We start from the raw sequence: 12,157 nt of genomic DNA, 5'->3' as shown, positions 1-12,157 counted from the left end.
AAGCGCTAAGAGGCCTACATTGGGAATAAGAATATCTTCAAATAAAAACTACACAGATGCATTCTGTGAAACTTATTTCTGATCTGTAAATTCAGTTAACAGAGATAAAACATATTTTTGATTGAGCAGTTATGAAACACTCTTTTTGTAGAAAATGCAAGTGGAGATTCGGAGCGCTAAGAGGGTAATAGTGGAAAAAGGTATGTCTTCAAATATAAACTACACAGAATCATTCGGTGAAACTTCTTTCTGATCTGTGCATTCAGCTAACAGAGGTAAACCATACTTTTGATTGAGCAGATCTGAACACTCTTTCTGTAGAAAATGCAACTGGACATTTGGAGCGCTAAGAGCGTAGTAGTGGAAAAAGGAATATATTCAAATATAAACTACACAGAAGCATTCTGTGAAACTTCTTTCTGATCTGAGCATTCAGCTAACAGAGTTAAACCATACTTTTGATTGAGCAGTTTTGAAACACTCTGTCTGTAGAAAATGCAACTGGACATTCGTAGCGCTAAGTGGGTAATAGTGGAAAAAAGAATATGTTCAAATATAAACTACACAGAAGCATTGTATGAAACTTCTTTCTGTTCTGTGCATTCAACTAACAGAGTTGAACCTTACTTTTGATTGAGCCGTTCTGAAACACTCTTTCTGTAGAAACTGCAATTGGACATTCAGAGCGCTAAGAGGCCTCTATGGGGAAAAATAATATCTTCAAATAAAAACTACACAGAAGCATTGTGTGAAACTTATTCCTGATATGTTCATTAAGCTAACAGAGTTAAACCATACTTTTGATTGAGACGTTCTGAAACACACTTTCTGTAGAAAATGCAAGTGGAGATTCGGAGCGCTAAGAGGGTAATAGTGGAAAAAGGAATGTCTCCAAATATAAACTACACAGAATTATTCTGTGAAACTTCTTTCTGATCTGTGCATTCCGCTAACAGAGTTAAACCATACTTTTGATTGAGCAGATCTGAACACTCTTTCTGTATAAAAGGCAACTGGACATTTGGAGCGCTAAGAGAGTAGTAGTGGAAAAAGGAATATATTCAAATATAAACTACACAGAAGCATTCTGTGAAACTTCTTTCTGATCTGAGCATTCAGCTAACAGAGTTAAACCATACTTTTGATTGAGCAGTTTTGAAACACTCTGTCTGTAGAAAATGCAACTGGACATTCGTAGCGCTAAGTGGGTAATAGTGGAAAAAAGAATATGTTCAAATATAAACTACACAGAAGCATTGTATGAAACTTCTTTCTGTTCTGTGCATTCAACTAACAGAGTTGAACCTTACTTTTGATTGAGAATTTCTGAAACACTCTTTCTGTAGAAACTGCAATTGGACATTCTGAGCGCTAAGAGGCCTCTATTGGGAAAAATAATATCTTCAAATAAAAACTACACAGAAGCATTGTGTGAAAATTATTTCTGATATGTTCATTAAGCTAACAGAGTTAAACCATACTTTTGATTGCGCAGTTCTGAACACTCTTTCTGTAGAAAATGCAAGTGGACATTCGGAGCGCTAAGAGGGTAATAGTGGAAAAAGGAATATATTCAAATATAAACTACACAGTAGCATTCTGTGAAAATTCTTTCTGTTCTGTGCATTCAACTAACAGAGTTGAACCTTACTTTTGATTGAGCCGTTCTGAAACACTCTTTCTGTAGAAACTGCAATTGGACATGCTAAGCGCTAAGAGGCCTACATTGGGAAAAAGAATATCTTCAAATAAAAACTACACAGATGCATTCTGTGAAACATCTTTCTGTTCTGTTTGTTCAACTAAAGGAGTTGAACCTTAGTTTTGATTGAGCCGTTCTGAAACACTCTTTCTGTAGAAAATGCAAGTGGAGATTCGGACCGCTAAGAGGGTAATATTGGAAAAAGGAATGTCTTCAAATATAAACTACACAGAATCATTCGGTGAAACTTCTTTCTGATCTGTGCATTCAGCTAACAGGGATAACCATACTTTTGATTGAGCAGATCTGAACACTCTTTCTGTAGAAAATGCTACTGGACATTTGGAGCGCTAAGAGTGTAGTAGTGGAAAAAGGAATATATTCAAATATAAACTACACAGAAGCATTCTGTGAAACTTCTTTCTGATCTGAGCATTCAGCTAACAGAGTTAAACCATACTTTTGATTGAGCAGTTTTGAAACACTCTGTCTGTAGAAAATGCAACTGGACATTCGTAGCGCTAAGTGGGTAATAGTGGAAAAAAAATATGTTCAAATATAAACTACACAGAAGCATTGTATGAAACTTCTTTCTGTTCTGTGCATTCAACTAACAGAGTTGAACCTTACTTTTGATTGAGCCGTTCAGACACACTCTTTCTGTAGAAACTGCAATTGGACATTCTGAGCGCTAAGAGGCCTATATTGGGAAAAAGAATGTCTACAAATAAAAACTACACAGAAGAATTGTGTGAAACATCTTTCTGTTCTGTTTGTTCAACTAAAAGAGTTGAACCTTAGTTTTGATTGAGCCGTTCTGAAACACTTTCTGTAGAAAATGCAAGTGGAGATTCGGAGCGCTAAGAGGGTAATAGTGGAAAAAGTAATGTCTCCAAATATAAACTACACAGAAGAATTCTGTGAAACTTGTTTCTGATCTGTGCTTTCAGCTAACAGAGTTAAACCATACTTTTGATTGAGCAGACCTGAACACTCTTTCTGTAGAAAATGCAACTGGACATTTGGAGCGCTAAGAGAGTAGTAGTGGAAAAAGGAATATATTCAAATATAAACTACACAGAAGCATTCTGTGAAACTTTTTTCTGACATGAGCATTCAGCTAACAGAGTTAAACCATACTTTTGATTGAGCAGTTTTGAAACACTCTGTCTGTAGAAAATGCAACTGGACATTCGTAGCGCTAAGTGGGTAATAGTGGAAAAATGAATATGTTCAAATATAAACTACACAGAAGCATTGTATGAAACTTCTTTCTGTTCTGTGCATTCAACTAACAGAGTTGAACCTTACTTTTGATTGAGCCTTTCTGAAACACTCTTTCTGTAGAAACTGCAATTGGACATTCTGAGCGCTAAGAGGCCTATATTGGGAAAAATAATATCTTCAAATAAAAACTACACAGAAGCATTGTGTGAAACTTATTTCTGATATGTTCATTAAGCTAACAGAGTTAAACCATACTTTTGATTGCGCAGTTCTGAACACTCTTTCTGTAGAAAATGCAAGTGGACATTCGGAGCGCTAAGAGGGTAATAGTGGAAAAAGGAATATATTCAAATATAAACTACGCAGTAGCATTCTGTGAAAATTCTTTCTGTTCTGTGCATTCAACTAACAGAGTTGAACCTTACTTTTGATTGAGCCGTTCTGAAACACTCTTTCTGTAGAAACTGCAATTGGACATGCTAAGCGCTAAGAGGCCTACATTGGGAAAAAGAATATCTTCAAATAAAAACTTCACAGATGCATTCTGTGTAACTTATTTCTGATCTGTAAATTCAGTTAACAGAGATAAAACATATTTCTGATTGAGCAGTTATGAAACACTCTTTTTGTAGAAAAGGCAAGTGGAGATTCGGAGCGCTAAGAGGGTAATAGTGGAAAAAGGAATGTCTTCAAATATAAACTACACAGAATCATTCGGTGAAACTTCTTTCTGATCTGTGCATTCAGCTAACAGAGTTAAACCATACTTTTGATTGAGCAGATCTGAACACTCTTTCTGTAGAAAATGCAACTGGACATTTGGAGCGCTAAGAGCGTAGTAGTGGAAAAAGGAATATATTCAAATATAAAATACACAGAAGCATTCTGTGAAACTTCTTTCTGATCTGAGCATTCAGCTAACAGAGTTAAACCATACTTTTGATTGAGCAGTTTTGAAACACTCTGTCTGTAGAAAATGCAACTGGACATTCGTAGCGCTAAGTGGGTAATAGTGGAAAAAAGAATATGTTCAAATATAAACTACACAGAAGCATTGTATGAAACTTCTTTCTGTTCTGTGCATTCAACTAACAGAGTTGAACCTGACTTTTGATTGAGCCTTTCTGAAACACTCTTTCTGTAGAAACTGCAATTGGACATTCTGAGTGCTAAGAGACCTCTATTGGGAAAAATAATATCTTCAAATAAAAACTACACAGAAGCATTGTGTGAAACTTATTTCTGATATGTTCATTAAGCTAACAGAGTTAAACCATACTTTTGATTGCGCAGTTCTGAACACTCTTTCTGTAGAAAATGCAAGTGGACATTCGGAGCGCTAAGAGGGTAATAGTGGAAAAAGGAATATATTCAAATATAAACTACACAGTAGCATTCTGTGAAAATTCTTTCTGTTCTGTGCATTCAACTAACAGAGTTGAACCTTACTTTTGATTGAGCCGTTCTGAAACACTCTTTCTGTAGAAACTGCAATTGGACATGCTAAGCGCTAAGAGGCCTACATTGGGATAAAAAATATCTTCAAATAAAAACTACACAGATGCATTCTGTGAAACTTATTTCTGATCTGTAAATTCAGATAACAGAGATAAAACATATTTTTGATTGAGCAGTTATGAAACACTCTTTTTGTAGAAAATGCAAGTGGGGATTCGGAGCGCTAAGAGGGTAATAGTGGAAAAAGGAATGTCTTCAAATATAAACTACACAGAATCATTCGGTGAAACATCTTTCTGATCTGTGCATTCAGCTAACAGAGTTAAACCATACTTTTGATTGAGCAGATCTGAACACTCTTTCTCTAGAAGATGCAACTGGACATTTGGAGCGCTAAGAGAGTAGTAGTGGAAAAAGGAATATATTCAAATATAAACTACACAGAAGCATTCTGTGAAACTTCTTTCTGATCTGAGCATTCAGCTAACAGAGTTAAACCATACTTTTGATTGAGCAGTTTTGAAACACTCTGTCTGTAGAAAATGCAACTGGACATTCGTAGCGCTAAGTGGGTAATAGTGGAAAAAAGAATATGGTCAAATATAAACTACACAGAAGCATTGTATGAAACTTCTTTCTGTTCTGTGCATTCAACTAACAGAGTTGAACCTTACTTTTGATTGAGCATTTCTGAAACACTCTTTCTGTAGAAACTGCAATTGGACATTCTGAGCGCTAAGAGGCCTCTATTGGGAAAAATAATATCTTCAAATAAAAACTACACAGATGCATTCTGTGAAACTTATTTCTGATCTGTAAATTCAGTTAACAGAGATAAAACATATTTTTGATTGAGCAGTTATGAAACACTCTTTTTGTAGAAAATGCAAGTGGAGATTCGGAGCGCTAAGAGGGCAATAGTGGAAAAAGGAATGTCTTCAAATATAAACTACACAGAATCATTCGGTGAAACTTCTTTCTGATCTGTGCATTCAGCTAACAGAGTTAAACCATACTTTTGATTGAGCAGATCTGAACACTCTTTCTGTAGAAAATGCAACTGGACATTTGGAGCGCTAAGAGCGTAGTAGTGGAAAAAGTAATATATTCAAATATAAACTACACAGAAGCATTCTGTGAAACTTCTTTCTGATCTGAGCATTCAGCTAACAGAGTTAAACCATACTTTTGATTGAGCAGTTTTGAAACACTCTGTCTGTAGAAAATGCAACTGGACATTCGTAGGGCTAAGTGGGTAATAGTGGAAAAAAGAATATGTTCAAATATAAACTACACAGAAGCATTGTATGAAACTTCTTTCTGTTCTGTGCATTCAACTAACAGAGTTGAACCTTACTTTTGATTGAGCCGTTCTGAAACACTCTTTCTGTAGAAACTGCAATTGGACATTCTGAGCGCTTAGAGGCCTATATTGGGAAAAAGAATGTCTACAAATAAAAACTACACAGAAGAATTGTTTGAAAAATATTTCTGTTCTGTTTGTTCAACTAAAAGAGTTGAACCTTAGTTTTGATTGAGCCGTTCTGAAACACTCTTTCTGTAGAAAATGCAAGTGGAGATTCGGAGCGCTAAGAGGGTAATAGTGGAAAAAGGAATGTCTCCAAATATAAACAACACAGAATCATTCTGTGAAACTTCTTTCTGATCTGTGCATTCAGCTAACAGAGTTAAACCATACTTTTGATTGAGCAGATCTGAACACTCTTTCTGTAGAAAATGCAACTGGACATTTGGAGCGCTAAGAGAGTAGTAGTGGAAAAAGGAATATATTCAAATATAAACTACACAGAAGCATTCTGTGAAACTTCTTTCTGATCTGAGCATTCAGCTAACAGAGTTAAACCATACTTTTGAATGAGCAGTTTTGAAACACTCTGTCTGTAGAAAATGCAACTGGACATTCGTAGCGCTAAGTGGGTAATAGTGGAAAAAAGAATATGTTCAAATATAAACTACACAGAAGCATTGTATGAAACTTCTTTCTGTTCTGTGCATTCAACTAACAGAGTTGAACCTTACTTTTGATTGAGCCTTTCTGAAACACTCTTTCTGTAGAAACTGCAATTGGACATTCTGAGCGCTAAGAGGCCTCTATTGGGAAAAATAATATCTTCAAATAAAAACTACACAGAAGCATTGTGTGAAACTTATTTCTGATATGTTCATTAAGCTAACAGAGTTAAACCATACTTTTGATTGCGCAGTTCTGAACACTCTTTCTGTAGAAAATGCAAGTGGACATTCGGAGCGCTAAGAGGGTAATAGTGGAAAAAGGAATATATTCAAATATAAACTACACAGTAGCATTCTGTGAAAATTCTTTCTGTTCTGTGCATTCAACTAACAGAGTTGAACCTTACTTTTGATTGCGCCGTTCTGAAACACTCTTTCTGTAGAAACTGCAATTGGACATGCTAAGCGCTAAGAGGGCTACATTGGGAATAAGAATATCTTCAAATAAAAACTACACAGATGCATTCTGTGAAACTTATTTCTGATCTGTAAATTCAGTTAACAGAGATAAAACATATTTTTGATTGAGCAGTTATGAAACACTCTTTTTGTAGAAAATGCAAGTGGAGATTCGGAGCGCTAAGAGGGTAATAGTGGATAAAGGAATGTCTTCAAATATAAACTACACAGAATCATTCGGTGAAACTTCTTTCTGATCTGTGCATTCAGCTAACACAGTTAAACCATACTTTTGATTGAGCAGATCTGAACACTCTTGCTGTAGAAAATGCAACTGGACATTTAGAGCGCTAAGAGCGTAGTAGTGGAAAAAGGAATATATTCAAATATAAACTACACAGAAGCATTCAGTGAAACTTCTTTCTGATCTGAGCATTCAGCTAACAGAGTTAAACCATAATTTTGATTGAGCAGTTTTGAAACACTCTGTCTGTAGAAAATGCAACTGGACATTCGTAGCGCTAAGTGGGTAATAGTGGAAAAAAGAATATGTTCAAATATAAACTACACAGAAGCATTGTATGAAACTTCTTTCTGTTCTGTGCATTCAACTAACAGAGTTGAACCTTACTTTTGATTGAGCCTTTCTGAAACATTCTTTCTGTAGAAACTGCAATTGGACATTCTGAGGGCTAAGAGGCCTCTATTGGGAAAAATAATATCTTCAAATAAAAACTACACAGAAGCATTGTGTGAAACTTATTTCTGATATGTTCATTAAGCTAACAGAGTTAAACCATACTTTTGATTGCGCAGTTCTGAACACTCTTTCTGTAGAAAATGCAAGTGGACATTCGGAGCGCTAAGAGGGTAATAGTGGAAAAAGGAATATATTCATATATAAAATACACAGTAGCACTCTGTGAAAATTCTTTCTGTTCTGTGCATTCAACTAACAGAGTTGAACCTTACTTTTGATTGAGCCGTTCTGAAACACTCTTTCTGTAGAAACTGCAATTGGACATGCTAATCGCTAAGAGGCCTACATTGGGAAAAAGAATATCTTCAAATAAAAACTACACAGATGCATTCTGTGAAACTTATTTCTGATCTGTAAATTCAGTTAACAGAGATAAAACATATTTTTGATTGAGCAGTTATGAAAAACTCTTTTTGTAGAAAATGCAAGTGGAGATTCGGAGCGCTAAGAGGGTAATAGTGGAAAAAGGAATGTCTTCAAATATAAACTACACAGAATCATTCGGTGAAACTTCTTTCTGATCTGTGCATTCAGCTAACAGAGTTAAACCATACTTTTGATTGAGAAGATCTGAACACTCTTTCTGTAGAAAATACAACTGGACATTTGGAGCGCTAAGAGCGTAGTAGTGGAAAAAGGAATATATTCAAATATAAACTACACAGAAGCATTCTGTGAAACTTCTTTCTGATCTGAGCATTCAGCTAACAGAGTTAAACCATACTTTTGATTGAGCAGTTTTGAAACACTCTGTCTGTAGAAAATGCAACTGGACATTCGTAGCGCTAAGTGGGTAATAGTGGAAAAAAAATATGTTCAAATATAAACTACACAGAAGCATTGTATGAAACTTCTTTCTGTTCTGTGCATTCAACGAACAGAGTTGAACCTTACTTTTGATTGAGCCGTTCTGAAACACTCTTTCTGTAGAAACTGCAATTGGACATTCTGAGCGCTAAGAGGCCTATATTGGGAAAAAGAATGTCTACAAATAAAAACTACACAGAAGAATTGTGTGAAACATCTTTCTGTTCTGTTTGTTCAACTAAAAGAGTTGAACCTTAGTTTTGATTGAGCCGTTCTGAAACACACTTTCTGTAGAAAATGCAAGTGGAGATTCGGAGCGCTAAGAGGGTAATAGTGGAAAAAGGAATGTCTCCAAATATAAACTACACAGAATCATTCTGTGAAACTTCTTTCTGATCTGTGCATTCCGCTAACAGAGTTAAACCATACTTTTGATTGAGCAGATCTGAACACTCTTTCTCTAGAAAATGCAACTGGACATTTAGAGCGCTAAGAGAGTAGTAGTGGAAAAAGGAATATATTCAAATATAAACTACACAGAAGCATTCTGTGAAACTTCTTTCTGATCTGAGCATTCAGCTAACAGAGTTAAACCATACTTTTGATTGAGCAGTTTTGAAACACTCTGTCTGTAGAAAATGCAACTGGACATTCGTAGCGCTAAGTGGGTAATAGTGGAAAAAAGAATATGTTCATATATAAACTACACAGAAGCATTGTATGAAACTTCTTTCTGTTCTGTGCATTCAACTAACAGAGTTGAACCTGACTTTTGATTGAGCCTTTCTGAAACACTCTTTCTGTAGAAACTGCAATTGGACATTCTGAGTGCTAAGAGACCTCTATTGGGAAAAATAATATCTTCAAATAAAAACTACACAGAAGCATTGTGTGAAACTTATTTCTGATATGTTCATTAAGCTAACAGAGTTAAACCATACTTTTGATTGCGCAGTTCTGAACACTCTTTCTGTAGAAAATGCAAGTGGACATTCGGAGCGCTAAGAGGGTAATAGTGGAAAAAGGAATATATTCAAATATAAACTACACAGTAGCATTCTGTGAAAATTCTTTCTGTTCTGTGCATTCAACTAACAGAGTTGAACCTTACTTTTGATTGAGCCGTTCTGAAACACTCTTTCTGTAGAAACTGCAATTGGACATGCTAAGCGCTAAGAGGCCTACATTGGGATAAAAAATATCTTCAAATAAAAACTACACAGATGCATTCTGTGAAACTTATTTCTGATCTGTAAATTCAGATAACAGAGATAAAACATATTTTTGATTGAGCAGTTATGAAACACTCTTTTTGTAGAAAATGCAAGTGGGGATTCGGAGCGCTAAGAGGGTAATAGTGGAAAAAGGAATGTCTTCAAATATAAACTACACAGAATCATTCGGTGAAACATCTTTCTGATCTGTGCATTCAGCTAACAGAGTTAAACCATACTTTTGATTGAGCAGATCTGAACACTCTTTCTCTAGAAAATGCAACTGGACATTTGGAGCGCTAAGAGAGTAGTAGTGGAAAAAGGAATATATTCAAATATAAACTACACAGAAGCATTCTGTGAAACTTCTTTCTGATCTGAGCATTCAGCTAACAGAGTTAAACCATACTTTTGATTGAGCAGTTTTGAAACACTCTGTCTGTAGAAAATGCAACTGGACATTCGTAGCGCTAAGTGGGTAATAGTGGAAAAAAGAATATGTTCAAATATAAACTACACAGAAGCATTGTATGAAACTTCTTTCTGTTCTGTGCATTCAACTAACAGAGTTGAACCTTACTTTTGATTGAGCATTTCTGAAACACTCTTTCTGTAGAAACTGCAATTGGACATTCTGAGCGCTAAGAGGCCTCTATTGGGAAAAATAATATCTTCAAATAAAAACTACACAGATGCATTCTGTGAAACTTATTTCTGATCTGTAAATTCAGTTAACAGAGATAAAACATATTTTTGATTGAGCAGTTATGAAACACTCTTTTTGTAGAAAATGCAAGTGGAGATTCGGAGCGCTAAGAGGGCAATAGTGGAAAAAGGAATGTCTTCAAATATAAACTACACAGAATCATTCGGTGAAACTTCTTTCTGATCTGTGCATTCAGCTAACAGAGTTAAACCATACTTTTGATTGAGCAGATCTGAACACTCTTTCTGTAGAAAATGCAACTGGACATTTGGAGCGCTAAGAGCGTAGTAGTGGAAAAAGTAATATATTCAAATATAAACTACACAGAAGCATTCTGTGAAACTTCTTTCTGATCTGAGCATTCAGCTAACAGAGTTAAACCATACTTTTGATTGAGCAGTTTTGAAACACTCTGTCTGTAGAAAATGCAACTGGACATTCGTAGGGCTAAGTGGGTAATAGTGGAAAAAAGAATATGTTCAAATATAAACTACACAGAAGCATTGTATGAAACTTCTTTCTGTTCTGTGCATTCAACTAACAGAGTTGAACCTTACTTTTGATTGAGCCGTTCTGAAACACTCTTTCTGTAGAAACTGCAATTGGACATTCTGAGCGCTTAGAGGCCTATATTGGGAAAAAGAATGTCTACAAATAAAAACTACACAGAAGAATTGTTTGAAAAATATTTCTGTTCTGTTTGTTCAACTAAAAGAGTTGAACCTTAGTTTTGATTGAGCCGTTCTGAAACACTCTTTCTGTAGAAAATGCAAGTGGAGATTCGGAGCGCTAAGAGGGTAATAGTGGAAAAAGGAATGTCTCCAAATATAAACAACACAGAATCATTCTGTGAAACTTCTTTCTGATCTGTGCATTCAGCTAACAGAGTTAAACCATACTTTTGATTGAGCAGATCTGAACACTCTTTCTGTAGAAAATGCAACTGGACATTTGGAGCGCTAAGAGAGTAGTAGTGGAAAAAGGAATATATTCAAATATAAACTACACAGAAGCATTCTGTGAAACTTCTTTCTGATCTGAGCATTCAGCTAACAGAGTTAAACCATACTTTTGAATGAGCAGTTTTGAAACACTCTTTCTGTAGAAAATGCAAGTGGACATTCGGAGCGCTAAGAGGGTAATAGTGGAAAAAGGAATATATTCAAATATAAACTACACAGTAGCATTCTGTGAAAATACTTTCTGTTCTGTGCATTCAACTAACAGAGTTGAACCTTACTTTTGATTGCGCCGTTCTGAAACACTCTTTCTGTAGAAACTGCAATTGGACATGCTAAGCGCTAAGAGGCCTACATTGGGAAAAAGAATATCTTCAAATAAAAACTACACAGATGCATTCTGTGAAACTTATTTCTGATCTGTAAATTCAGTTAACAGAGATAAAACATATTTTTGATTGAGCAGTTATGAAAAACTCTTTTTGTAGAAAATGCAAGTGGAGATTCGGAGCGCTAAGAGGGTAATAGTGGAAAAAGGAATGTCTTCAAATATAAACTACACAGAATCATTCGGTGAAACTTCTTTCTGATCTGTGCATTCAGCTAACAGAGTTAAACCATACTTTTGATTGAGAAGATCTGAACACTCTTTCTGTAGAAAATACAACTGGACATTTGGAGCGCTGAGAGCGTAGTAGTGGAAAAAGGAATATATTCAAATATAAACTACACAGAAGCATTCTGTGAAACTTCTTTCTGATCTGAGCATTCAGCTAACAGAGTTAAACCATACTTTTGAATGAGCAGTTTTGAAACACTCTGTCTGTAGAAAATGCAACTGGACATTCGTAGCGCTAAGTGGGTAATAGTGGAAAAAAGAATATGTTCAAA

Source organism: Symphalangus syndactylus, chromosome 8 (assembly GCF_028878055.3).
Source record: "Symphalangus syndactylus isolate Jambi chromosome 8, NHGRI_mSymSyn1-v2.1_pri, whole genome shotgun sequence".
NCBI lineage: Eukaryota > Metazoa > Chordata > Mammalia > Primates > Hylobatidae > Symphalangus > Symphalangus syndactylus.
Note: the sequence above shows the minus strand (reverse complement) of the source record.